Raw genomic sequence first — 25,977 nt, forward strand, 5'->3', positions numbered from 1 at the left:
TTTAGATAGTGCTGGGGAGGAGCTGGCTGTCTTGGAACATGTGGGTACCAATGACATAGGAAAATGTGGGAGAGAGATTCTGGAAGCCAAATTTTAGGCTCTTAGGTAGAAAACTCAAATCCAGATCCTCTAGGGTAGCATTTTCTGAAATGCTATCCATTCCACGCGCAGGGCCCAAGAGACAGGCAGAGCTCCGGAGTCTCAATGCGTGGATGAGACAGTGGTGCAGGGACGAGGGTTTTAGATTTGTTAGGAACTGGGCAACATTTATTTATTTAATATATTTGTACCCTGTGCTTTCCCACTCATGGCAGACTCAATGCAGCTTACATAGTAACAATATAAAGAATTAGAAAGTCGTAAGAAGAATATACAGTTTGTGGTAAACGCAAAATTAATGGAGTTAACGGATAAGTAAGTTAAACATAGGAAGAATTGGGTTCAGAAGGAAATGAGCGTTGGGAGGTAGGCATAGAAAGATGGAGAGGAATGGATATGGGGAAGGGGGAGCCAATTCCGAAAGGATGGGCTCCACCTTAACCAGAGTGGGACCAGGCTGCTGGCATCGGCATTTAAAAAGGAGAGAGAGCATCTTTTAAACTAGAGAGATTAAATGAATTCTTTGCTTCGGTCTTCACCGAGGAAGATTTGGGTGCGATATCAGTGCTGGAAATGGTATTCAAATTTGATGAGTCAGAGAAACTTAATGAATTCTCTGTATACCTGGAGGATGTAATGGGGCAGTTCTACAAACTGAAGAGTAGCAAATCTCCTAGACCGGATGGTATTCATCCCAGAGTACTGATAGAACTGAAAAATGAGCTTGCGAAGCTATTGTTAGTAATATGTAATTTATCCTTAAAATCGAGCGTGGTACCAGAAGATTGGAGGGTGGCCAATGTAACGCCAGAGGAGATCCGGGAAATTATAGACCGGTGAGTCTGACATCGGCGCCGGGCAAAATGGTAGAGACTATTATTAAGAACAAAATTACAGTGCATGACGAAGAGGGGCAACCTTCGAAAGCTAATCAAGAAATGTATTAAGTTATGTCCAATAAAAAAGGCATCATCTTATTTTCTTTTCCATGTTTTATTTTGTTTGATTTCTGTTGATAACCTTTAAGAGTGGACAAACACGGCTACCACACTTCTCTACAATGCATGTTCAAAAGCATGGATTAATGAGACAAAGTCAACATGGATTTAGTGAAGGGAAATCTTGCCTCACCAATCTACTACATTTCTTTGAAGGGGTGAACAAACAATGTGGATGAAGGTGAGCCGGTTGATATTGTGTATCTGGATTTTCAGAAGGCGTTTCAAAGTACCTCTTGAAAGACTCCAGAAGAAGTTGGAGAGTCATGGGATAGGAGGTAGTGTTCTTTTGGGGATTAAAAACTGATTAAAAGATAGAAAACAGAGAGTAGGGTTAAATGGTCATTATTCTCAATGGAGAAGGGTAGTTAGTGGGGTTCCCCAGGGGTCTGTGCTGGGACCGCTGCTTATTAACATATTTATAAATGACCTAGAGATGGGAGTAACTAGTGAGGTAATTAAATTTGCTGATGACACAAAGTTATTCAAAGTTGTTAAATCGCGGGAGGATTGTGAAAAATTACAAGAGGACCTTACAAGACGGGGAGACTGGGCATCTAAATGGCAGATGACGTTTAATGTGAGTAAGTGCAAAGTGATGCATGTGGGAAAGAGGAATCCAAATTATAGCTACGTCATGCAAGGTTCCATGTTAGGAGTCACGGACCAAGAAAGGGATCTAGGTGTCATTGATGATACGTTGAAACCTTCTGCTCAGTGTGCTGCTGCGGCTAAGAAAGCACATAGAATGTTAGGTATTATTAGGAAAGGAATGGAAAACAAAAATGAGGATGTTATAATGCCTTTGTATCGCTCCATGGAGCGACCGCACCTCGAATATTGTGTTCAATTCTGGTCGCCACATCTCAAAAAAGATATAGTGGAATTAGAAAAGGTGCAGAGAAGGTCGACGAAAATGTTAAAGGGGATGGGGACGACTTCCCTATGAGGAAAGGCTGAAGCGGCTAGGGCTCTTCAACTTGGTGAAAAGGCGGCTGAGGGGAGATATGATAGAGGTCTATAAAATAATGAGTGGAGTTGAACGGGTAGATGAGAAGCGTTTGTTTACGCTTTCCAAAAATACTAGGACTAGGGGGCACGCGATGAAGCTACAATTTAGTAAATTTAAAAGGAATCGGAGAAAAAGTTTCTTCACTCAACATGTAATTAAACTCTGGAATTTGTTGCCAGAGAATGTGGAAAAGGTGGTTAGCTTAGTGGAGTTTAAAAGAGGTTTGGATGGCTTCCTAAAGGAAAAGTCCATAGACCATTATTAAATGGACTTGGGGAAAATCCACTATTTCTGGGATAAGCAGTATAAAATGTTTTGTACTTTTTTGAGATCTTGCCAGGTATTTGTGACCTGGATTGGCCACTGTTGGAAACAGGATGCTGGGCTTGATGGACCTTTGGTCTTTTATGGCAATACTTACGTACTTATGGCTTTGTTGGAACATGTGAAGTACCCTAAGTATGAGTGAAATTGGAGGGTAAGCATGAAACAATCGTCCATGGAATTTCAACTGTGTTTGGTGCGAAATATAGGGAGGAAGGAAGAATGGAACAATAGAGAGGAAGCTTTCATTCTCTTTGCTGGCAAAAGACTGATTTGTGGTATTCTTCAATTTCTAACAGTTAAAATGAGGGTCCTTTTGTTGGGATAAACCACCCTTCTGAGCCTGTAGAACAACTGATTTTGTGATCCATGTATTAAGGTGACCTGAATCAGGGTACAGTTGGCAAGCTGCTTCCTGACACAGGTGAAGAGAGCTTGAGTGAAGATGGTGAAGGAACTCTCATAGGGCATAGAAAATCAAGTAGTTGATGTGAAGAGTTTTGTATTTCATCTTTGATCCCAGGGATCGTGAACTCTTCGCCCTCATTGAAGGTATCTGTATTGAGGACTAATTAATGTTAACACATTGTAAAGGGAACACCAGCTGTTAAGTGAGTTTGTGCATCCATCACTGTAACATCAGACACAACTGAGAGTGTGGATACAGAATAGTGGAGAGAAGTTGAGAACATTGATTCCATTGATATTAGTGGTCCAGTTGAGGATACGGACGGGTAATCCACCTAGGTGGATAAACAACAAAATCCCTTGAAACCAGCTAACAGCAAAAAAGAGTGAGAAGTTGACTAATGACTCCAGAGACTGGGACAGCCTGGTAGAACTGAGAGATTTTATTACAGACGCGACACAGATCTGTGTTTCGACCACAGGCCTGCCTCAGGAGTCTAAAAACATACAAAATAACATGTAAAGCAATATCTCTCTATATAAAACACACCTCCAACATTCTAATGAAGCCTCACTTTCCCAACGTTCTAAAGTGAGGCGGCAGAGACCACTTTTTGAACATCAGTGTTTGCCCCGCCCACGCGCTGCTGATTGGCTGTGCCTCAGGTGATGCACACAAAGTACGGTTCCACCCGCCCACGCGCTGCTGATTGGCTGTGCCTCAGGTGATGCACACAAAGTACGGTTCCACCTCCCAAACACTCACATGGACTTAGAAACCACCAAGCCTTTGAATGGGACCGGTGCTGCAGAGGAGCAGGAGTGGGACAGCGAAGAAAATGCAGCGGCGTTCAGGAACAAACAAACAAACACACACGAGTCCCGCCCCTTCCTGAGGAGGGGGTAGCTACCAGCACGGGGACCAACCGCGAGGAAAGCGCGGATGAAGAACGCCACTAAACAACCACTACATCGCGGACCTTACTCTGCAAGCTGTTCATGCGGTGAGTCTCCAAGCCGGCGTTCAGTGCCTACAACAGAGACTTCCAAACACATGCGCCCTCAGCCCCGCCCCCCCCTACAGAACGCCACCCACATTCCACACTAAAACCAAACCAACCCCCCCCCCCCAAAAAAAAAAAAAACCCACCCAAACGGAAACCTCCGGCACCCAACCCCCCTCCCTAAAAAAAACGGATAATAGCCCACCTGAGTGCCCAGCTGAAATCAGTGCCTACAAGGAGACCTCCAGACACATGCGCCCTCAGCCCCGTCCCCCCCTACAGAACACCACCCACATTCCACACTCGAAAAAAAACCCATATCTACTCCTACTGCCTGCCTGCAACGGATCCCTCTGGTTTCAACAAAAATACAAGTGCCTACAAATACCATATCAGAGTGCCCTGCTGAATTAAGATTACTGTATCACACTCACACGCAGAGAATCACCCCCTACCAGCCACAAAAAAACCCCACATCTAATATGGACAATCAGCATCACTCACTAACACACATACAGTGGTGGAAATAAGTATTTGATCCCTTGCTGATTTTGTAAGTTTGCCCACTGACAAAGACATGAGCAGCCCATAATTGAAGGGTAGGTTATTGGTAACAGTGAGAGATAGCACATCACAAATTAAATCCGGAAAATCACATTGTGGAAAGTATATGAATTTATTTGCATTCTGCAGAGGGAAATAAGTATTTGATCCCCCACCAACCAGTAAGAGATCTGGCCCCTACAGACCAGGTAGATGCTCCAAATCAACTCGTTACCTGCATGACAGACAGCTGTCGGCAATGGTCACCTGTATGAAAGACACCTGTCCACAGACTCAGTGAATCAGTCAGACTCTAACCTCTACAAAATGGCCAAGAGCAAGGAGCTGTCTAAGGATGTCAGGGACAAGATCATACACCTGCACAAGGCTGGAATGGGCTACAAAACCATCAGTAAGACGCTGGGCGAGAAGGAGACAACTGTTGGTGCCATAGTAAGAAAATGGAAGAAGTACAAAATGACTGTCAATCGACAAAGATCTGGGGCTCCACGCAAAATCTCACCTCGTGGGGTATCCTTGATCATGAGGAAGGTTAGAAATCAGCCTACAACTACAAGGGGGGAACTTGTCAATGATCTCAAGGCAGCTGGGACCACTGTCACCACGAAAACCATTGGTAACACATTACGACATAACGGATTGCAATCCTGCAGTGCCCGCAAGGTCCCCCTGCTCCGGAAGGCACATGTGACGGCCCGTCTGAAGTTTGCCAGTGAACACCTGGATGATGCCGAGAGTGATTGGGAGAAGGTGCTGTGGTCAGATGAGACAAAAATTGAGCTCTTTGGCATGAACTCAACTCGCCGTGTTTGGAGGAAGAGAAATGCTGCCTATGACCCAAAGAACACCGTCCCCACTGTCAAGCATGGAGGTGGAAATGTTATGTTTTGGGGGTGTTTCTCTGCTAAGGGCACAGGACTACTTCACCGCATCAATGGGAGAATGGATGGGGCCATGTACCGTACAATTCTGAGTGACAACCTCCTTCCCTCCGCCAGGGCCTTAAAAATGGGTCGTGGCTGGGTCTTCCAGCACGACAATGACCCAAAACATACAGCCAAGGCAACAAAGGAGTGGCTCAGGAAGAAGCACATTAGGGTCATGGAGTGGCCTAGCCAGTCACCAGACCTTAATCCCATTGAAAACTTATGGAGGGAGCTGAAGCTGCGAGTTGCCAAGCGACAGCCCAGAACTCTTAATGATTTAGAGATGATCTGCAAAGAGGAGTGGACCAAAATTCCTCCTGACATGTGTGCAAACCTCATCATCAACTACAGAAGACGTCTGACCGCTGTGCTTGCCAACAAGGGTTTTGCCACCAAGTATTAGGTCTTGTTTGCCAGAGGGATTAAATACTTATTTCCCTCTGCAGAATGCAAATAAATTCATATACTTTCCACAATGTGATTTTCCGGATTTAATTTGTGATGTGCTATCTCTCACTGTTACCAATAACCTACCCTTCAATTATGGGCTGCTCATGTCTTTGTCAGTGGGCAAACTTACAAAATCAGCAAGGGATCAAATACTTATTTCCACCACTGTACATACAACCAAACTGCCCACCACCCAAAATGCCACACACTGCCATGGACAGACAACATCTTGCTTTCACACTCATACACACACACTCCCTCCCCCAACCCCCTTAATACAAAAACTGAAACAGTAAAAACCTACATCTCTCTCTTACAAACACCCACAGAATCCCATAATCCCCCCCCCAAAAAACACAAACACTCATACAGAACAACCCTACCCCACAAACACCCCCCCACAAAATGGCACACACACCCACAGACACCCACAACCCCCCTCAAAACCACAAACACTCATACAGAACAACGCTACCCTACCCCACAAACACCCCTCCCCCCCCAAAAAAATAGCATACACCCATAGACCCCCACAACCCCCCCTCAAAACCACAAACACTCATACAGACTTTACAACTTAAAAAAAAAAAACTCTTCCTTTTTTAAAAAAAAATATCCCTTAATATCAAACAGAAAAAGAAAACAAAAAAAAAAAAAAAACACATGCTAGCGCCCGTTTCATTTGTTTTGGAAACGGGCCTTTTTTACTAGTAGATAATAAAAGTACAAAATATATGTAACATGTAAGATGATACAAATGATAAAATACAAAATATATGCCATATAAACGTATCCCATAAGAAAAAATAAACAAACCATATATATGTGGTAGCTGGAAAAAAGCTGTAACAAAACGTATAATCTCTGTAACATGAGAATATACTCTAATTAATGCCAAAATAAACAATACTTATATTAGAATCATGCTTTTAAAATTGGCCTATGAAAGTGTAAAATGATTGTTGTATATAACATATGCATAAGAGCAATAACAAAGTTATAAAGGTGTTGTCAAAGAGAAAAAAATAAATCTAACTATTGAAGAACTCACATTTAAAGATGAATGCAAATATTGCCAAACGTGATGAAAAAGTATGCAAACATGAGGGTGAAAAATGCGAAAAGGGGGACTGCTTCTAAAAAATAAATGGATCCTTACTTTAAAAGGATTAAAATTATAAACCATAAAAACGGGGCAAAAAGAAGTCAATAAACAAACTGGAAAAGTGAAAGATATATCATTTATGAAAATAACAACAATATGGAAAAATCTCATGTACAGATGTCAAGAGATGATTAAGAATATATATAGAGGAACTAACATAAGAAAACGCTGAAATCTGTCACAATCTGTCAATAAGCAAACTGAAAGTGAAAGATATATCATATAAAAATATGGAAACATATGTACAGATGTCAAGAAATGATAGAGAATATATAAAGAGAAAATATCATAAGAAAACCCTAAAATCTATATCACTGTTAAAACCTGCAGGTGTTAGTGTTTGTAACTCAAAAATCAGTCTTTGTTCTTTTCTTAATAAAAGATTGACTATATTACCCCTTCTGGTGTTAGGTTGGAAGACTTTGAAAACCCAAAATGAAAGGTCAGAGATGGTGTGATTTGTTGCTTTCAAATGGTTAACTAGGGGTGTGCTTTCCACATTCCTGTTGATGCAACTTCTGTGCTCTATAATCCGTTTTATAGCAGTCTTACCTATGTACAGAAGTGGACATGGACATTGGATGAGATAGATGGCACACAAAGTGTTGCAATCAGAAGTGTGGTGGAGCTGATATTTTCTGGATGTGACTGGATGTATGAAGACAGTTGTATCGAAGGAATGTCTGCACACACGGCATCTTCCACAATGATGATGGCCAAGATGGATAGGACTCCCTCTAGGTTCTGGTAACATGGACGGTACTAGATATTGCTTTAGGTTCTTATCTCTTGAGTAAGCAAGCGATCGCCAGCTTTTCATTTTTAAAACACTCAAGACCATCTAAGATTTACCAATGTCGTCTGATTGCCTTTTGTATGTATTTCGCCAAAAAAGAGTATCAAAGGGAACAGACTATATCTGTCATTATTTTGGGGATCGCTTGTTGAAGTAGAGTAGATCTATCTTATGTAATGGCCTGCGTATATCCCTTATGAATGCATTGGGCCGGATATCCTCTGGTGAAGAATCTGTGGCTCAAAGTCTCGGCTTGAATGTTGAAGTCCTCCAAATCAGATTGGATTCGACGCAACCGGAGGAATTGGCTTAATGGTAAATTTTTCTTTAGACAAAGGTTATGATAGGAATGCCTTCTTGCACTATGGCAGCTGTCTGTAGGTTTCCAGTAAATAGTTGTTTTGAAAAAGTATTGGTCTTTAGAAATGGTAAGGTCAAGGAAGTGGACGACATCTGTACTGTATTCCATTTTGAGTTTCAAATTTAAATCTATGGAGTTTAGCCAACTGTGGAAGGTTTGGAGGGATTCAACATCACCTTGCCAGAGAATAAAAATGTCAATATATCTCTTATGTATTTTGATATATTCTATGAATGTACTGGATTCCAGATGTTCCTGTTCAAAGTTCCTAACATATAAATTGGCAACGTCAGGAGCCATGGCTGACCCCATGGCCGTTCCTTTGATTTGCTGGTAATATGTATTCTGGAAGGTGAAATAATTCTTTGTAAGGGCTAAAGTTGCATGGGTAAGTATGAAGTGATTGGGAATTCTTCTATGTGTAGTTCTTTTTTGAAGTGTCTTCTCTATGATGTTCAAAGCTTCAAACTGAGGAATATTGCTACAGAGGGACCCTTTATCAAGCGTGACCATGATAGTGTCAAGTAACGGATCATCATAACTTTGCAAAGTATTTATCATGTCAGTAGTGTCACGTACATATGATGGGATCAGTGGGATGAAGGGTCTAAGGAAAAAGTACACGAAAATAGGGTTTATAGGACAGAACTGCTATCATTTGTATCATCTTACATGTTACATATATTTTGTACTTTTATCATTTATATTGCTTTACATGTTATTTTGTATGTTTTTAGACTCCTGAGGTAGGCCTGTGGCCAAAACACAGATCTGTGTCGAGTCTGTAATAAAATCTCTCAGTTCTACCCAGCTGTCCCTGTCTCTGGAGTCATTGGTCCACTTCCCACTCTTTTTTGCTGTTAGTTGGTTTTGTGGGATTTTGTTGTTCTTCCGCCTAGGTGGATTACCAGTCCCAATTGAGGACACCACATTTTCAGGCAAACTAGAGGGATATCATGAATATTGGCATCCATATGCCTGATCATCTGTAAGCAGTGGCTGGGACGTTGGATGCTGTTATATGGTATGAACATGAGCCATGAGCATTTGGACCCTGTTATTTGGGAGAAATGCCTTGGTTTTCTTGATGTCCCTTACAACTCCTCTAAAGGAAATGATGTTGGTTGTCCAAAGCTTAGACTTCTGAAAGCTAATAAGTAATGCCAGAGTCTTCAGAAGAATGATTGTTTTCTGGCCTAAGTTATCCAGATAGCAGACTGAATATTGCCACTATTTGATAAATTGTGGGGCTGCTCACACCACTCTAACACCATGAGAGGCAGACTGTAAGAATATTCAGAGGCACTATCCAGATAGTGTCTTTGAATATTCCAGTCAGCAGTACTTATCCAGGTAGCAGGTGCTGTTATCCAAAAAAGTACTTTTGAATATGGACCCACAAGATATGTACCTGTAACGGTGTCCTGTATAAATTCTCACATACCAGCTTACCTCTCCAAGGAATTTTATTCTACTCTGATCTAAATATCAAGACTGAGGTGGTCCTGTGTGACAGCAGCAGATGGGAAATGGCATCCATGCACAGTGAGATGTCTCAGAGGTTTCTTACTAAGCTGGAATAGATTCCCTCACATGCTCCATCAGTAACGTCACCCATTCAGTGTCTTGTGGTCCACAGATAAAACCAGCTACAGATAATGTACTTGGTTTTCTGTGTTAAGTGCAGGAGAAAAAGAGGCAAGGATGAGCTGCAGTAGCAATCCAAAAAAGCAGAAGTAGCAGTCAAGCAGACCAGCTATTAAAAAGCAACCTTTGGTAAAACAGAGCTTGTATTGTTTTCTACCATACAGGCATGTTAAAAAAAAAAAAAAAAAAAGGGTGACACAACAGCGAAGGTGACTCAAGAATCAGCAGAAGTTGCTATAGATGGTCAAAATATTGTGAAGCAAACAAGACCCAACAGCTGTGTTTCGGCCAACAAGGCCTGTATCAGGGGTCTATCATAAAAACACATACAAATGAACAAAGTAAGAACATTTACATATAATAAAAACCATATATTAACATATAATAAAAAAAAAGGATATAATGAAAATATTAAAGGATAAATTGTGATTTTTGATACAGTACTAATTTTGACACATATGTACATTAACCCCTAGAACGCATATTGGGGGCCTTTTAGGTCCCCAAGCTTACATTTTTGCTATTATCTGCAAAATTACTTTAGTTAGAATTTTGAAACTCAAGGTATTACTCAAGTATGTCATTGTTGATAATATCCAGTTGTTCATATAATTTTTTTTCATAGGCATTATGGTGTAACAATGCTTGTTTGGTGAAAACTACATCTGTACGAATTGGGGGCCTTTTAGGCCCCCGCTGTTTTTATCATGTTCTCAGAAGTGTTTGTGTCTCAAGTTACTTTATTTGTACTCAGTAATGCTGGTGGAGGGGCCAGGGTGTGGATAATAACATGTGAGGATGTCATGTGATTTTTGGAGGGAGTGATAAGGCCATGACATCACCTCAGGTCCTCTGAACACTGAGGACAGTATACACTGTGAGCTAATTGCTGAAGGACCTGTGATAAGATAAGCTGTTGAGAGGAAATCGGTTTCATTTTCTAACATCTAGTCAGCAATGGCACAGTCTTCCTCCAAGTGTCTGACTGACCAAGAGATTGAAGCGATTATGTTTCAAAGCGATGATGAAAGTGAACTATCTTTGTCTGATGAAGAATATCTGCCACCAGCTAATCAAACATCCTCATCCAGTGATTCTTCTGATGATGAAGAAGTGAATCTAGTGGATCCTCAAGAAGTGATAAGTAGAACATCCAAAACGAATGTTTTTTGGGACAGTAATCCTACATTAGTCGGACGTACTCCAATATACAATATTGTGAGACAGGCTCAAGGAGCTGTGGGAAGTCCCAGTTACTTTACCCCTAAAGATGTATTCTGTACTTATTTTTCTGACAATATTGCAGAAGAGGTCCTATTATGTTCAAACCTAGAAGGAAGACGTATCGCTTCAGCAAAAAATAAGTCCTGGAAAAATATCTCAAAAGAGGAACTTTATGCATATATTGGACTTTTCCTGCTGGCAGGGAGTCAAAAATCGTATGATGTCCCAATACGAGAATTATTTCTGGACCCACTTTCTGATCCACACTATAAGGCGACAATGTCAGTGGGCAGATATGAGGAAATTAGAAGGATCATTCGCTTTGATGATAAGCAAACTCGTGCAGCGAGGTTTGAAACAGACAAATTAGCCCCTATCAGTTATATCTGGAACATATTTATCAAAAATTGCACAAAACTTTACAATCCTAGTACTAATGTTACTGTAGATGAGCAACTTGTACCGTTCAGAGGACGCTGCAAATTCATACAATACATGCCCAGCAAGCCAGCCAAGTACGGTATAAAAATCTTCTGGATGTGTGATTCTGCAAATTATTATGGCATAAATGGCGTAATCTACTGTGGCAAAGAGGTTGGTGCACCAGTACAGAAGGATCTGGGGTCTGAAATAGTCAAAACTCTTGCTGTTCCAATATTCAATTCAGGTAGAAACATCACCATGGACAATTATTTCACCAATGTTGAACTAGGCAATTTTCTGCTTGCAAAAGCTATTACACTTGTTGGTACTATAAAGCAAAACAGACGAGAAATTCCAGCAGCACTCAAACACAATCGTCAGCGAGCACTTTATGAGAGTGTCTTTGGATTCAATAACAAAGCGACTTTGGTATCTTACAAGGCAAAGAAGGAGAAATCTGTAATTTTACTCAGTACCATGCATCACGATTGCAGTGTTGACAGCAATAACCAAAAATTGAAACCAGAAATCATCCTGCATTACAATGCAACAAAAGGAGGTGTAGATAAAATGGATGAGATGGTGGGAGAATATTCGTGTAAGAGGCAAACAAAACGATGGCCTGTAGTACTATTTTCAAATATGCTTGATGTAGCAGCCCTAAATTCATTCATTATTTATACAGAAACTCATCCTGAATTTCATGCACAGAGGAAGGACAGGAGACGCTTATTCTTGAAGGACCTTTGTCATGAACTTGTAATACCTCACATGATAGAGCGAAGCGACTTGAAATGCTTGCCAAAGAAAACTAAAGAAGCAATGAAACGGTGTGGCGTACAGTTTCAGATTACTCCAGAGCCAGGAGAAAGAAAACGAAAGCGTTGTTTCATGTGTCCAAGAAACATAGAGAGGAAAACTGAGCGATATTGTTCCACTTGTAAGGAAACTGTTTGCAAAGAACACTCTTCTGAAAAAATAACATGTCAGAATTGTTTGGAAGACTAATATAATAGAAAAGAAAGTTAGAATAAAAATGTAGCTGCAGCTAGTTTGCTATAGATTTCTATGCATTTTTGTGTGTTTTCATGTCTTTGCGTGAAATTTGGGAAAAAAAAGATTTTTTGGTGTTTTCTGTGAAAAATTATAATTAAAATGTTGTCCACTATTCATATTTTATTGAGCAATTTTGAAATAAACTTGTGAAAGTTATTTAAGTGTGTTTTTCTACATTATGTGCATGGGGGCCTAAAAGGCCCCCATGACGTTAATATGTATATTTTTAACGTCATGCGTTCTAGGGTTAATAAATACAGAGAGAGAAAATAACACACATGCATGATTTAAGGAAAGCAAATGAATACCTCTTCAATTGCAGTAAAATGTTCACTTATAACAATTATCAAAAAAAATGTAAAGTAAAAACACTATTAGTCACAATAATGGTGTCACGTAACTATGTTGCAATCTCATATAATAAAAGGAAAATTAAAAAAAAACCATGGCTAATGGTTAGCGTATCCTAAGCATGCAAGTGTAAATAAATAGCAAACAATTTAATTTGTTCATAAAGTGTGCATAAAATCAGAGGGGGTGTTCATAATTATAAAGGAGGTATACAAAATATAAAAAGAAAACAGAAGGGTTGCTCCCTATTTGTGGTTAAAATGAGAAAAATAAGGAATGAACTGGGTGCTCTATTACATTAGGATTAATGTCAGCCAATGACCTGTTTTCTAGATCTTGTATGCTAGTTGTCTAAGTTTCAAATGATTTCCTGTTATATTGGCATTGACTCACTTTTCCATCATGTACATAGCATTCCAGTTGTTTTGGTGCACAGAGCACCCAGTTCATTCCTTATTTTTCTCATTTTAACCACAAACAGCGGCCTGATATTCCTTTCATAATGGGTGGAGACTTTAACACGGTCCATGACCCTGCTATGGATAAAACTCATTCTTCATTACATGAAAATCTAAGTTTAACCTGGGGTATCCCCTTGATTTGTTCCACTTTAGACCTAATAGAGTATGGAGGACATTGTATCCTGGTGAGAGGGATTACACTCTTTTATCTTGTGCACATGACTCGCAATCTAGAATTGATTATTGGTTGCTTTGAAGGAGTTTTTTTTCCCCCAAATCTAGGGTGTGGAATTAGGCCCGTGTGGAGGGGCATAATCGAAAGGGGCGCCCATGGCGAAGGGGCGGGGAAACCCGTATTTATTTATTTATTACATTTGTATCCCACGTTTTCCCACCTCTTTGCAGGCTCAATGTGGCTTACAATATATTATGATTAGTGGCGATATAATAGAAAATAGATAATTAGTGTTATAGAAGGAGCTTGAGCAATATGATTAAAGAAGGAATGTAATCATAGTGTATCAAGAAGGATATTGGGTAACATGATAATGATGAAACATGATATTAGTATAGCAAGCAGGTATTATGAGACAGTTCTGTATGTTTGTGAAGGAGCTGTATGTATTCATATCGGTTGATCTTTGTGGTATGCCTTGTTGAAGAGATGGGTCTTCAGTAGTTTGCGGAAGTTCATAAATTCGTAGATCATTTTTAAGTTGCGTGGCATTCCAAAATTGAGTGCTCAAGTAAGTAAAGTTTGATGCGTGTATTAATTTGTATTTTAGACCTTTGCAGTTAGGGAAGTGCAGATCAAGGAATTTGCGGGATGATCTCTTGGCATTTCTGGGTGGCAGGTCAATCAGATCTGACATGTAGGCTGGTGCATCTCTGTGGATGATTTTGTGAACTAAATTACAGATTTTGAATGTGATGCACTCTTTTAGTGGTAGCCAGTGTAGTTTTTCTCGTAGGGGTTTAGCACTTTCATATTTTGTTTTGCCAAATATGAGTCTAGCTGCTGTGTTTTGGGCTGTCTGAAGTCTTTTGATTATCTGCTCTTTACAGCCGGCGTAAAGTGCGTTACAGTAATCCAGATGACTGAGCACGATTGACTGTACCAGGTTGCGGAAAACATTTCTTGGGAAGAAAGGTCTTATTCTTTTTAATTTCCACATTGAGTGGAACATCTTCTTGGTTGTGTTTTTCGCATGGCTCTCGAGTGTTAGGTTTCGATCGATGGTAACTCCAAGAACGATGGGTGTCCATCTTTCGTTTCGATAATACGGTCGGGGACTCCCAAATCTTGACATTTATTTTGTCCCTAGAGATGGTCGTCCTTAGACTTGGTCGTCCTTAGACTTGGTCGTTTCTGATTTTTGGCAATAATGGAAACTAAGGATGCCCATCTCAGAAACGACCAAATGCAAGCACTTTGGTCGTGTGAGGAGCCAGCATTTGTAGTGCAGTGGTCTCTCTGACATGCCAGGACACCAACTGGGCACCCTAGGGGGCACTGCAGTGAACTTCACAAATTCCTCCCAGATACATAGCTTCCTTTCCATGTGTGCTGAGCCCCCCCCCCCCCCCAAGCCCATCTCAGAAATGACCAAATGCAAGCCCTTTGGTCGTGGGAGGAGCCAGCATTCGTAGTGCAGTGGACCCCCTGACATGCCAGGACAACAACCGGACACCCTAGGGGGCACTGCAGTGGACTTCACAAATTGCAAATTGCTCCCAGGTGCATAGCTCCCTTACCTTGTGTGCTGAGCCCCCCCACCAACCCCCCCCCCCCCCAAAAAAAAACCCCACTCCCTACAACTGTACACCACTACCATAGCCCTTATGGGTGAAGGGGGGCACCTAGATGTGGGTACAGTGGGTTTCTGGTGGGGTTTGGAGGGCTCACATTTACCACCACAAGTGTAACAGGTGGGGGGGGGGGGGGGGAATGGGCCTGGGTCCGCCTGCCTGAAGTGTACTGCACCCACTAAAACTGCTCCAGGGACCTGCATACTGCTGTTATAGAGCTGGGTATGATATTTGAGGCTGGCATAGAGGCTGGCAAAAAATATTTTTTGAGGGTGGGCGGGGGTTAGTGACCACTGGGGGAGTAAGGGGAGAAGTCATCCCCGATTCCCTCCGGTGGTCATCTGGTCAGTTCGGGCACCTTTTTGTGGCTTAGTCGTAAGAAAAAGGACTAGGTAGTCTTCCAAGTGTTCGTCAAGGACGCCCTTTTTTTTCCATTATCGGTCGAGGACGCCCATGTGTTAGGCACGCCCAAGTCCCGCCTTCACTACACCTCTGGCACGCCCCCGGGAACTTTGGTCATCCCTGTGACAGAAAGCAGTTGGGGACGCCCAAAATCGACTTTCCATTATACTGATTTGGGCGACCCTGTGAGAAGGACGCCCATCTTCTGATTTGTGTCGAAAGATGAGCGTCCTTCTCTTTCGAAAATAAGCCTGATAGTATTTTGAATCATGCTCTTATGTGATGTACCGTTGAGTTGGGGAAGGCCACAGACAAAAATTTCCAGTGGAAGTTTCCCCCTTAGTCGTACTGGGATTCGGAGTTCAAAGATTTTTTGATGCAAAAGTGGTCTGAATATAAATTCCATAATGCCATACATTTAAATGATCAGTACTCTTTTGGGAAGCAGCTAAAGCAGTGCTTCAGGATGAGATTCTGGCTTTTATTAGCTTTAAACGGAGTGGCAAGATATTAGCTAAACTGCTTAAAGAATCTTAAGGGGGCCAGCAATAATTACACAGGTGGATAGAGGAGGGGGAATGATGATGCAGTCTGATCAAGAGGTGGCTGAAGTTTTTAGACAATATTTTCACCAACTTTATACGCGGCCCTCTGAGACTGGTTTGACCAGTGACACCTATTTAGAGAGCATTTCCCTCCCTGTTATCTCAAATTTGTAAGCAAGTGCTGAGTGCACCTATTACCATGGGTGAAGTGTCAGTGACCATTCAACGAAGTGCTCTTTTTAAAGCACTAGGGCCGGATGGCTTTTTGGTGAAATTTTGTAAGATTCTGCACTCATTGGTCACTCCCACCTTGCAATCCTATTCACGCAGTTTGTGACAAGGGGTGAATTGCCAAGTTCGTTACAATTAGCCTAGATTGTGGTATTTTTGAAACCAGGGAAGGACCCAATACAACCTACATCTTACTGCCCTATTTCCTTTTTAAATGTGGAGTCTGTTATATGCTAACATCTTGGCCAATCATGGCGCAAGTGCTGCCCTCCTTGATGACTACTTCTCAGGTGGGGTTTGTGAGAGGCTGTAATGTAACAAAGAATTTAAGAACAATTCTTATCTCTTTGGAATATATAGAGTAGAGATTGCTGCCTTCTGTGTTTGTCAGTTTCAACGCAGAGAAGGCATTTACTCGGGTAGCTTGGGACTCTGTTCGCAAAGCTTGGTAAATATGGGATAGAGGTTATTTTTTTTTCTGGATGCAGTGAGATCCTTGTACTCCTCTCCAAGTGCTTTGATTTGTGTGAATGGTACTCTGTCTGAACCTTTTGCAATGCAAAGAGGTACGCATCAGGGGCTGCCCCTTGTCTCCACTTTTATTTGGTTTGGCTTTAGATACCCTTATAAGAGAAATTTTAGTTAACACAGACATATAGGGTGGGAAGATTGGCTCCCAGGAATTTAAAAGTTCAGCTTTCGCAGATGATCTTTTGGTACATCTTGTAAATCTCCAATCCTTTTTATTACCTTTCCTGGAAAGCTTCGAAGAATACGGGGATTTCTCTGGCTTCATACTGAATTTTAATAGATCACTTGATCTACCTAATATGGAAGTACCTACTATGGAAGTATTGCAAAGGACTTGGGATCACCCCTTTCCATTTCAGTGGGCAACCTTTTAAAACCTCTATGTTTCATGATGAAAACCTGTCTTTTTTTTTGTCACGTTTTCAAAGCTGGAAACTGGGTTTGTGAGCCCTTGGGCCACTGCTGAGGAGCGGCAGCAGCAGGCAAAACCAGGAACAGGGCAGAACAGGACTGGAACCCCGGACTGGGGTTGCAGCAGAGGCAAACAAGCTGGAACAGGCAGAGCAGGAACCCTAGTCTTCACCTGCGCTTAGCTGCTTTTCCCCAGGAGTTGAGCCCCTGAGTGCAGGCGGCCGGCAGGGCTTTGCAGGACAGGGCAGGGGCAGGATACCAACAGGCAACACACAACAGAGTAAGACTAAAAGCTGCCAGCGCAGCCACTAAACAGGAAACACAGAGAACCAAGAATAGACACAGAATACAGACCAGAAACCAGTCAAGGAAATAAGCAATAAAACCTAAACTAAACTACACACAGACTAACTAGCATCAGATAAGGATCTCAGACAAGAAATTCAAACAAGAACTGGACTAGGCAGAAGTGCACTAAGCACACCAACATACCAGGGACCTTAGATGCAATGCAAAGGCAAGACAGAAAGGTTTCAAAATGGCTAATAAGCCCAGCAGCAGCTGAGGCTCAGATGCAGCAATCACCAGGCAACTACGGGTACTGTGAAGGGTCAAACAAGACAGACAAGTTTGGCAGCCTGGAAGATCCGGACTGGACTGGGCTAAAGTCTGGAACGGGGGGTAGTCCATAGCAGCCACCGGTTCTGGCCACCAGAGGGCGAGGTGAGCACAGACGTAACATTTTTGTGATATATGCTAGTGATTGCTTAGCTAAAAGGCTTATTTTCGAAAGAGAAGGACATCCATCTTTCGACACAAATCGGAAGATGGGTGTCCTTCTCACAGGGCTGCCCAAATCGGCATAATTGAAAGCCGATTTTGGGCGTCCCCAACTGCTTTCTGTCGCGGAGATGACCAAAGTTCAAGGGGGCATGTGGGAGGCATAGCAAAGGCGGGACTTGGGCGTGCCTAACACCTGGGCATCCTCGACCCATAATGGAAAATAACGGGCGTCCCTGACGAGCATTTGGACGACTTTACCTGGTCCTGTTTTTCTTACGACCAAGGCACAAAAAGGTGCCCGAACTGACCAGATGACCACCGGAGAGAATCGGGGATGACCGCCCCTTACTCCCCAGTGGTCACTAACCCCCCTCCCACCCTCAAAAAACAACTTTAAAATTATGTCGTGCCAGCCTCAAATGTCATACTCGGGTCCATCGCAGCAGTATGCAGGTCCCTGGAGCAGTTTTAGTGGGTGCAGTGCACTTCAGGCAGGCGGACCCAGGCCCAACCCCCCCGCACCTGTTACACTTGTGGTGGTAAATTTGAGCCCTCCAAAACCCACCACAAGCTCACTGTACCCACATCTAGGTGCCCCCCTTCACCCGTAAGGGCTATGGTAGTGGTGTACAGTTTTGGGTAGTGGGTTTTTTTTGGGGGGGGGGCTCAGCACACATGGAAAGGAAGCTATATGTATCTGGGAGGAATTTGTGAAGTTCACTGCAGTGCCCCCTAGGGTGCCCGGTTGGTGTCCTGGCATGTCAGGGGGACCACTGCACTACGAATGCTGGCTCCTCACACGACCAAAGGGCTTGCATTTGGTCGTTTCTGAGATAGGCGTCCTTAGTTTACATTATCGCCGAAAATCAGAAACGACCAAGTCTAGGGACGACCATCTCTAGGGATAACCTAAATGTCAAGATTTGGGCGTCCCCGACCGTATTATTGAAACAAAAGATGGACACCTATCTTGTTTTGATAATACAGATTTCCCTGCCCCTTTGCCAGGACATTTTGCAAGGATGTCCTCAGCAAAACTTGGGCATCCCTTTCGATTATGCCCCTCTAAATGGGGGATATTTTTCTTTTCTCTACGTGGTAGAATTCTTCTGTTTAGTATGATTTTGTTTCCTAAGTGGCTCTATACATTGCAATTAAAACCTCTTAAATTGTTTAAAAAATATGGTTTCATTGAATACATTTTTTTTTGGGGGGGGGGGGGGGCAGTTGATAGGCTGAAAACACCATTTAAATACATATGGATCTTTCTGATCTTGAGAAGTACAATCAAGCATGCTAACTCAGACATTTTGGGGACTGGTTTCTAGACCAAGAAACTTTTATGTGTAGAGACTGAGATAGCCTTTTATCACCTTGGCAGTTTATTTCTTTGCTACACACCTTGCTAGGTTTCTTGCCATATTATTGGTGTCATAATGTTCTGCCCCATCCATTGATAGACATATGGAGGGATTTTGTGATATTTTTGGCGGGCAATCCTAAGGAATCGAATCAATTTTACCATTCAAGGTAATCTCCAGTTTTAGGAATTGAATCAATTTTACCATTCAAGGTAATCTCTAGTTTTCTCCAATCAGCGAGAATTCTAGTTTTTATATACTAGGCTCACAGAAAAGTGACTGTTTCAACATGTTTTGCATCACATGGGTAATATGATCTCATGGGCTGAACTTTAAAATCAAGGCATTGCTGAAGCACAGGATTTTTTGGCATATCAACAATTATGCCGTTATATTCGTTCTCTAGATTCCAGTAGTTTCCTTCCTTTGGGAGATCATGTAAAATAATTTTTTGAAAGATTTCCAGAAGATGGATTCTCGGTGTCCACACTTTATCGTGAATTGCAACAATTTTAACATTTTGGAGTCGAGTGAGCACCAGGTGGAGTGTAGGGCCTCCCTTTGGCGGTGCTGGATCTAGGTTTATTAATTAAAAGAATACCAGAAATGTCATTAAGTGTTGAGTTAAGAGGGTGTCAATTTCTTAATCTTCACCAGGCATATTTTACACAAGAACAAGTATTTAAGTCTGGTTGGTTAGATACTACTGTATGTAGGAAATGTTATCAAGGAACTAACCATGGTTTTTGGAGTTGTCCAAAAATAAAAAAATTTTGGTCGACCATATTACAGTACTGTTGGGACATTCTCGCTCCCTTTCGCCAGCGGGTCTACTTTTGGATAAATGAGGCTTTTTGCCTAAAAAAAATGGTCATTGTCAAGAATCTGAGGAAGGCAGAGGTACTGGGTAAAAAGGTCATTTATGGTGTGTGGATCAGCAACGAAGCTCCATCCTTCTGGTCGTGGCATAATCACCTTCATACACTTGCTGCTGGAGCAAAGACAAGCTAAATCTTCTTTCAAGCAGAAAAAGCTTTTTTTTTTTTTTTGGCAGTCTGGGATATCTGTATCCAATCTTTATCTCACAAGAGGAGTGGCCTAGTAGTTAGGGTGGTGGACTTTGGTCCTGGGGAGCTGAGGAACTGAGTTCGATTCCCACTTCAGGCACAGGCAGCTCCTTGTGACTCTGGGAAAGTCACTTAACCCTCCATTGCCCCATGTAAGCAGCATTGAGCCTGCCATGAGTGGGAAAGCGTGGGGTACAAATGTAAGAAAAAAAAACTAGGAGTCTTATTCTTAGGTTGTTTTAACTAACCCCAATTTTTTAGGTGGGTGTCTATACCGCACACACCAAGGGAAAGGGAAAAGTTTGAGGAGGTTGGGGATGGTTAGTTATCCTAATTTGGGTTACTGAAGAGGTGGGAGAATAGTCATACACTTAAGATGATTGATATTCTGAGATGGTTGACTGAGGAGATTAGACAACTCTAGTCACTTCTAATGTCCAATTTTAGATACTATTGTTGTGTGTTGGGACAAACTGTATTAGTAGTTTATGTTCCAGATATCCTTGTTGTTTATCATTCTATCTATTGTGAGTTTTGTTTCTATTCAGTTTTTCTCCATCAAAACACTTAGGGCTAGGTTTACTAAGCGGTGCTGTGGACGCCCATAGAAATGATTAGACGTGTTAGTGTTTAACACGCCTTAAATTTACAGGCGTGTTAAAAATGCTAACACACCTTAGTGAACATACCCCATACATTTAAGGGTGGGGGTAAGGATAGATGGAGGGTGTGAGGTGGTCAATTTCAAAAATTGTGGTCGCCGATATAGTTGTGTATATAAATAGGAATGATTGAGTATTAATGACAAGGTTGTATTCTTTGTAGAGTCAGTTCCTTTATATTATTGTACTGTTTTTCTGTGTATCTGAATAAAAACCGTTTAAACATAACAAATGAATAGATAAGAATTCGGAGGGTGTTTTTATAAAATAAATGAGGAACGGAATAAATCTGTTTTAGTTTGTAAAAACCATTTAATAATTTTGGAAATCTGAGGTTGAAAACTAATGGATTTATCTGTAGTAGTATCAAGGGTTTTCAGAGAGGATGTAAAAATTATGGACATTCCTGCTAAAGTAATAAAAGCTCAATATATAAACAGGAAAAAGGTAGAAGGTGATTGCAGCAAGCCAGTACTTCTTTTAGAAATATTTTAGCAAGAAGGAGAGGGAGGACATCAGTAATATACATGTGTAGGTCACCGGACCTCTCACAATGCACAGCTGTCCCCAAGTCCACAACCTCAATATATTTTTCAATCATCCGTCACTCCCACCTCCATCCTATCAAACTTTAATTTCAAAACTTTAATAACACTTTTCATAAAGGAACCTTTATCAAAAATACTTTTCATAAAAATTGCATCATAATATAGCATTCAGTGCCTTTCTCTGAAAGTTACTTTAAAATGCCACTAGCAACCAAGCTCCTAATTAAGAATATTTTTTTACAGCTTTTCTTGAGGCTACTCAAAATATAATACAATCTTGTTCCACAATTATGGTAATTTTAGTTAACAAGAGTGATAAAGCTTTGATTATGAAACTGTATTTTAAGATGTTGAAAACTTTTGTGTGGGCAAAAACTGTATTTTAAGAAGTTGAAAAGTTTTGTTGGGGCAAAAAAATCATATTTCTTGATGTGGCCAGGGCCACACAGCTCAAGTGGAAAGCTTTTTTGACTTTGAAATCTAGATGACTGGCCCTGGGCACAACTTGTTTTCCTTAAATTTCCATGCAAGTGTTTGGTTTATTTTCAGAGTAAAGGTTATGTTTTCTGGGATCTATTTCATTAGATCAACTTCTTAAGAGTAGTGAGAAAGAAGTAACTAGGGTTTAGCAAGTTAATTTGATGAGATAATTAAGGGCCTCTTATCAAGCCATGCTAGTGTTTCCCAGTACGGCAATGCGACTTTGAATGAGCTCTGTCTGTAGTTTTGCATGGGAACTGCTAGTGTGGCTTGATAAGAAGCCCTTAATTATTAGCAATGTGAATTATAGATTTTTTAATTGGTAATATTGGTTCCCTTGACGTGGGCTTGTTGAATTTTCTATTGTATAATGTGATTATTGATAATTGCTTATAGTTTCTCTACTTTCTGAGTCTTTTTGTTGGATTGTATTGTTAAAAATGAAATTAAAATGGAATATTATTTTGATACCTTTAAAATTTGCTTATTTCTTGAGATACAGATATGTATGACATCCTAGTGAAATGATTGAATGTTTATTTGTAAAGAAAATTGGAACATTTTATTTGTTGAAACTCAACCTTGTTTTCAACATGCCATATCTATACGTTTACCAGCGTCTTTGTGCAAATGAGAAGGCTCTTCAAAGAGTTCAGCCTTCGCATTGCAGCGATGTACAAACAATTTTCCAACTTTTGGGGCATTGAACTTGTACAACATGCATATTGCAGAACCAAACTTTGACCCCTGAGGCAGGCGTCATTTAACGCCGAAACACGGCCCGTGTCAGGTCATCAGCCTATAAAGAACCCCTATTGTCCCAGTCTTGAAGGCCCAGTGCTTTTTTGTCTGTATATCTATACGTTGGGCATATAATTTATAGAAATAATTTCTTGAGGAGAGCCTTATAAATAGGTGTATCAGTATTATGATTACTAAGGATTGCGAAGCCTACTTTTTCAAGCCATATATCAGCGTCTTTGTGGGTAAAAGAATAGTCTTAACATAACATTTTTATTTGTGTGCCACAGCACTGATGAAGAAAGGAGAACAGGTGTGGTCCCCAAAAAGCGTAAAAGTTCTAGCTCATCAGATTCCGAAGCTAGTTCAGAAGATGGTTCTTCAGACTCCAAGTCAGATACTGAAACTGATTCTGACTCCAAAAAACACACAAAACTTAAAACCGACAAGGTAAGGTTTATTTATTTATTTCTCTTATTTGCCAAGGCTTGATATAATTCAAAATGCTAGTAAAATGGTTACAATGCAGTTTACAAAGAAAAATTGCTACAATCAAATATTAATAATAAAGAAAAGCTCATTTTAGATGTTCAGTATGTTCAGTTGATCCTTACCTTTTTCCCTACCATGTCCAAAATCACTTCTAGCATTCATGTCGAACTGAGTACTATAAGGCTCTAACAAGCACGTTTAGTTGATCCCTGGAGACATTAATGCATACATGCTCTACATTCGACTGTGCATAATGTACAGTAGTCTTATTGCCATAAAACAAACAAAAAAGTGGGCTGTGCTCTCCCAGTATCTTTAGATAGGCACTACCAGGCAAACGCTGAAACTGTTTTCCAGCACTAAATGGTGCTCATAGAGGGGAGAATAGTCAGATGCCATGCTCTTTGGAGTCAGGGCAGGTAGATTTCGCTCCCCAGCATCCATGGGATGGAGATCACAGCTCTCTGAGGTGCCATATAATGCCAGTTATTCTTCTTGATCGCATATCGGAAAGGCAAAAGATTAGTGAGGGTTTGTATATGATACAAAATCCAGAATGATGCCACCTCCTTCCTGTTCTGATTCCTTGGTCCGTTCCTCTTCTCCCCAGTAACAAATATGCTTGCAGACATCCTGAAGTTCTCAAACAGTTTAAGCTTCATATGAACCAAACTTTCAATAATTCTATGTGTCTCAAGTGCTCACAGATTTCTACAGTCCAGTTGTAATCAAGAATCTTACCTATTCTTTTTGTGTATTTTATAATATTGCCAATCAAAAATCAGCATGTGGTCTCTTAGGCATATAGGGCTAGTTTCTTTATATCACGCCTAAAATTTTGGCACAGAAAAGAAATACGCCTGGGCGTATTTTATAAAGTACACCTAAATTTAGGGTCGATGGATAGAATATGCCTAGTGCTCGTCCACGTGTCTAAATTTAGTCACTGGTAGTTATGCCAAGTAAAATTTGGTGTAAATGCCGATGCCTAAGTCAGGCGCGGACCAGGTGTATTCTATAATAGCCATATCGTTTTTAGAAATGCCCGTGGTCATGTCCCCTTTTCTGCTTTGCGCCTTAGAATTTACATGTATTACTTTACAGAATACACTTAGACAGTTGTGCGCGTAAATTCTAATTAATGCCAATTAGTGTGTTGCTTGTTAATTGGCAATTATCAGCACTGATTGGCTTGTTAGCTAATTAAGTTGCATGCGCAAATCCTAAATTCAACTGGATTTTCACGTGCAATGTAAGTTGTGAAATATAGAATCCAGGGGATAGCACATAAAACTCAGTCTCACTTCCTTAGCATCCCTCCGGACCGGACCAGGATTGGACTGATGGGTTGTGTACGCCTACCAGCAGGTGGAGACTGAGAAAATTCTGATAACTAGAGAGCCAATGAGAGCCCTTGCCATATGACCCTAGCCCCAGTATTTTCTTAGTCTCCAGCAGATAGGAGGCGAGCCCATCTCTCTTTTCTTATCTACTTTTCTTCTAGGTAGACTAAAGTGTTTTAATTTATTTTCTTTCTGTGTCAGGGGAATCTGTTTGGAGGCTTGACAGAAATTTATTTGTATTTTTAGCCTCTGGGGTGTTATACTCGGGTGTTTCCGAGTCCCTCCCCCCTTCCTCCCCATCTCCATTCATTCCCTTGGGAAGGGCTACCCTTTCGGATGAAAGATGTTTGCCTTTGGGAGAGGCAGCCGTGTTTGTTGTAAAAAGAACGGGACTTCCCTATACAATGATCAGCTGTTTGGTTCTTTCTTTAAAAAAAATTGACTGTTTTGCTGCCCCAAGGTTTAACGAGCAGCTGGGAGTTTTATTTGGCTTCTCGGGGAAGTTTTTTTACTACAGTCCCGATTTTAGTTTCGGCGGCGCTCTGTTTAAAAAAAAAAGGCTTGAGTCGCGTTTCCTCTCAGCTCCGCTATGGCGGAGAAATTGAAGAGATGTACAGTGTGTCAGCGCCGCGGTGTAGGCGCTGCCAGTACATGCAAATTTTGTACGGCGATTGAAGATTCAGCAGGGTCTCTTCGGTGGTTTTGCCGGCTGCTTCGACATCACGGTCCATTGCAGTCTCGGAGCCTTCTGCTGCTGCTCTTGATTCTGGTGCCCAGAAATTGGCACGAAAGGCTGCCATTTTGACTGCAGCACCGGCAGGTCCTTCGCGTGAGGTATCTTCTACTCAGTCCTTGGGAGTTCTAGGGGACACTGAGGCAGGGTCCCTGGTGCTATCGGGAGGGACTCAGGAGGGGGGTTTTCCTCCTGAGTTTGTCCTCCAGATGTACCAGGCCTTTTTGTTGAAGCAGGCTGGTTTTGTAGTAGGGCCTTCAAGGGAGTCTTCTAAACTTGCTCCTCCTGCAAAGAAGCTTAGAGTCTGTTCTTCACAGGCAGAAGACTTCTCTGACCAGGATCAAGATTTGCCCTTCTTAGAAGAAGAGGAGGGTTTAGTAGATGATTTTTGGGAAGATCAGTCTCCTGGTGATTCTGAGGCGCTACCTTTTCCTCAAGGAGAAGATCCTTCGGTTGCTAGAGTATTTCATAAAGAGGATTTGCAGGAGCTTATTTCTTTGGTTTCTTCCATTCTGCATTTTTAGGAGCAGCTCCCGACTACAGAGGTTTGTAAGTTTGACTTGTTGGTT

The 25,977-nt window shown here is 41.4% G+C and overlaps 1 long non-coding RNA gene across 1 annotated transcript in view; it reads left to right on the plus strand.

The window, feature by feature from the left end:
• LOC115459003 overlaps nucleotides 1-25,977 on the plus strand; it is a 142,836-nt gene that overhangs the window by 17,937 nt on the left and 98,922 nt on the right. Inside the window, exon 2 of the long non-coding RNA XR_003940187.1 lies at nucleotides 23,131-23,290. This is a non-coding gene — a long non-coding RNA (uncharacterized LOC115459003). The remainder of the gene's footprint in view (nucleotides 1-23,130; nucleotides 23,291-25,977) is intronic.

The sequence above is a fragment of the Microcaecilia unicolor genome, unplaced genomic scaffold (genome assembly GCF_901765095.1).
Source record: "Microcaecilia unicolor unplaced genomic scaffold, aMicUni1.1, whole genome shotgun sequence".
NCBI classification, from domain to species: Eukaryota; Metazoa; Chordata; class Amphibia; order Gymnophiona; family Siphonopidae; genus Microcaecilia; species Microcaecilia unicolor.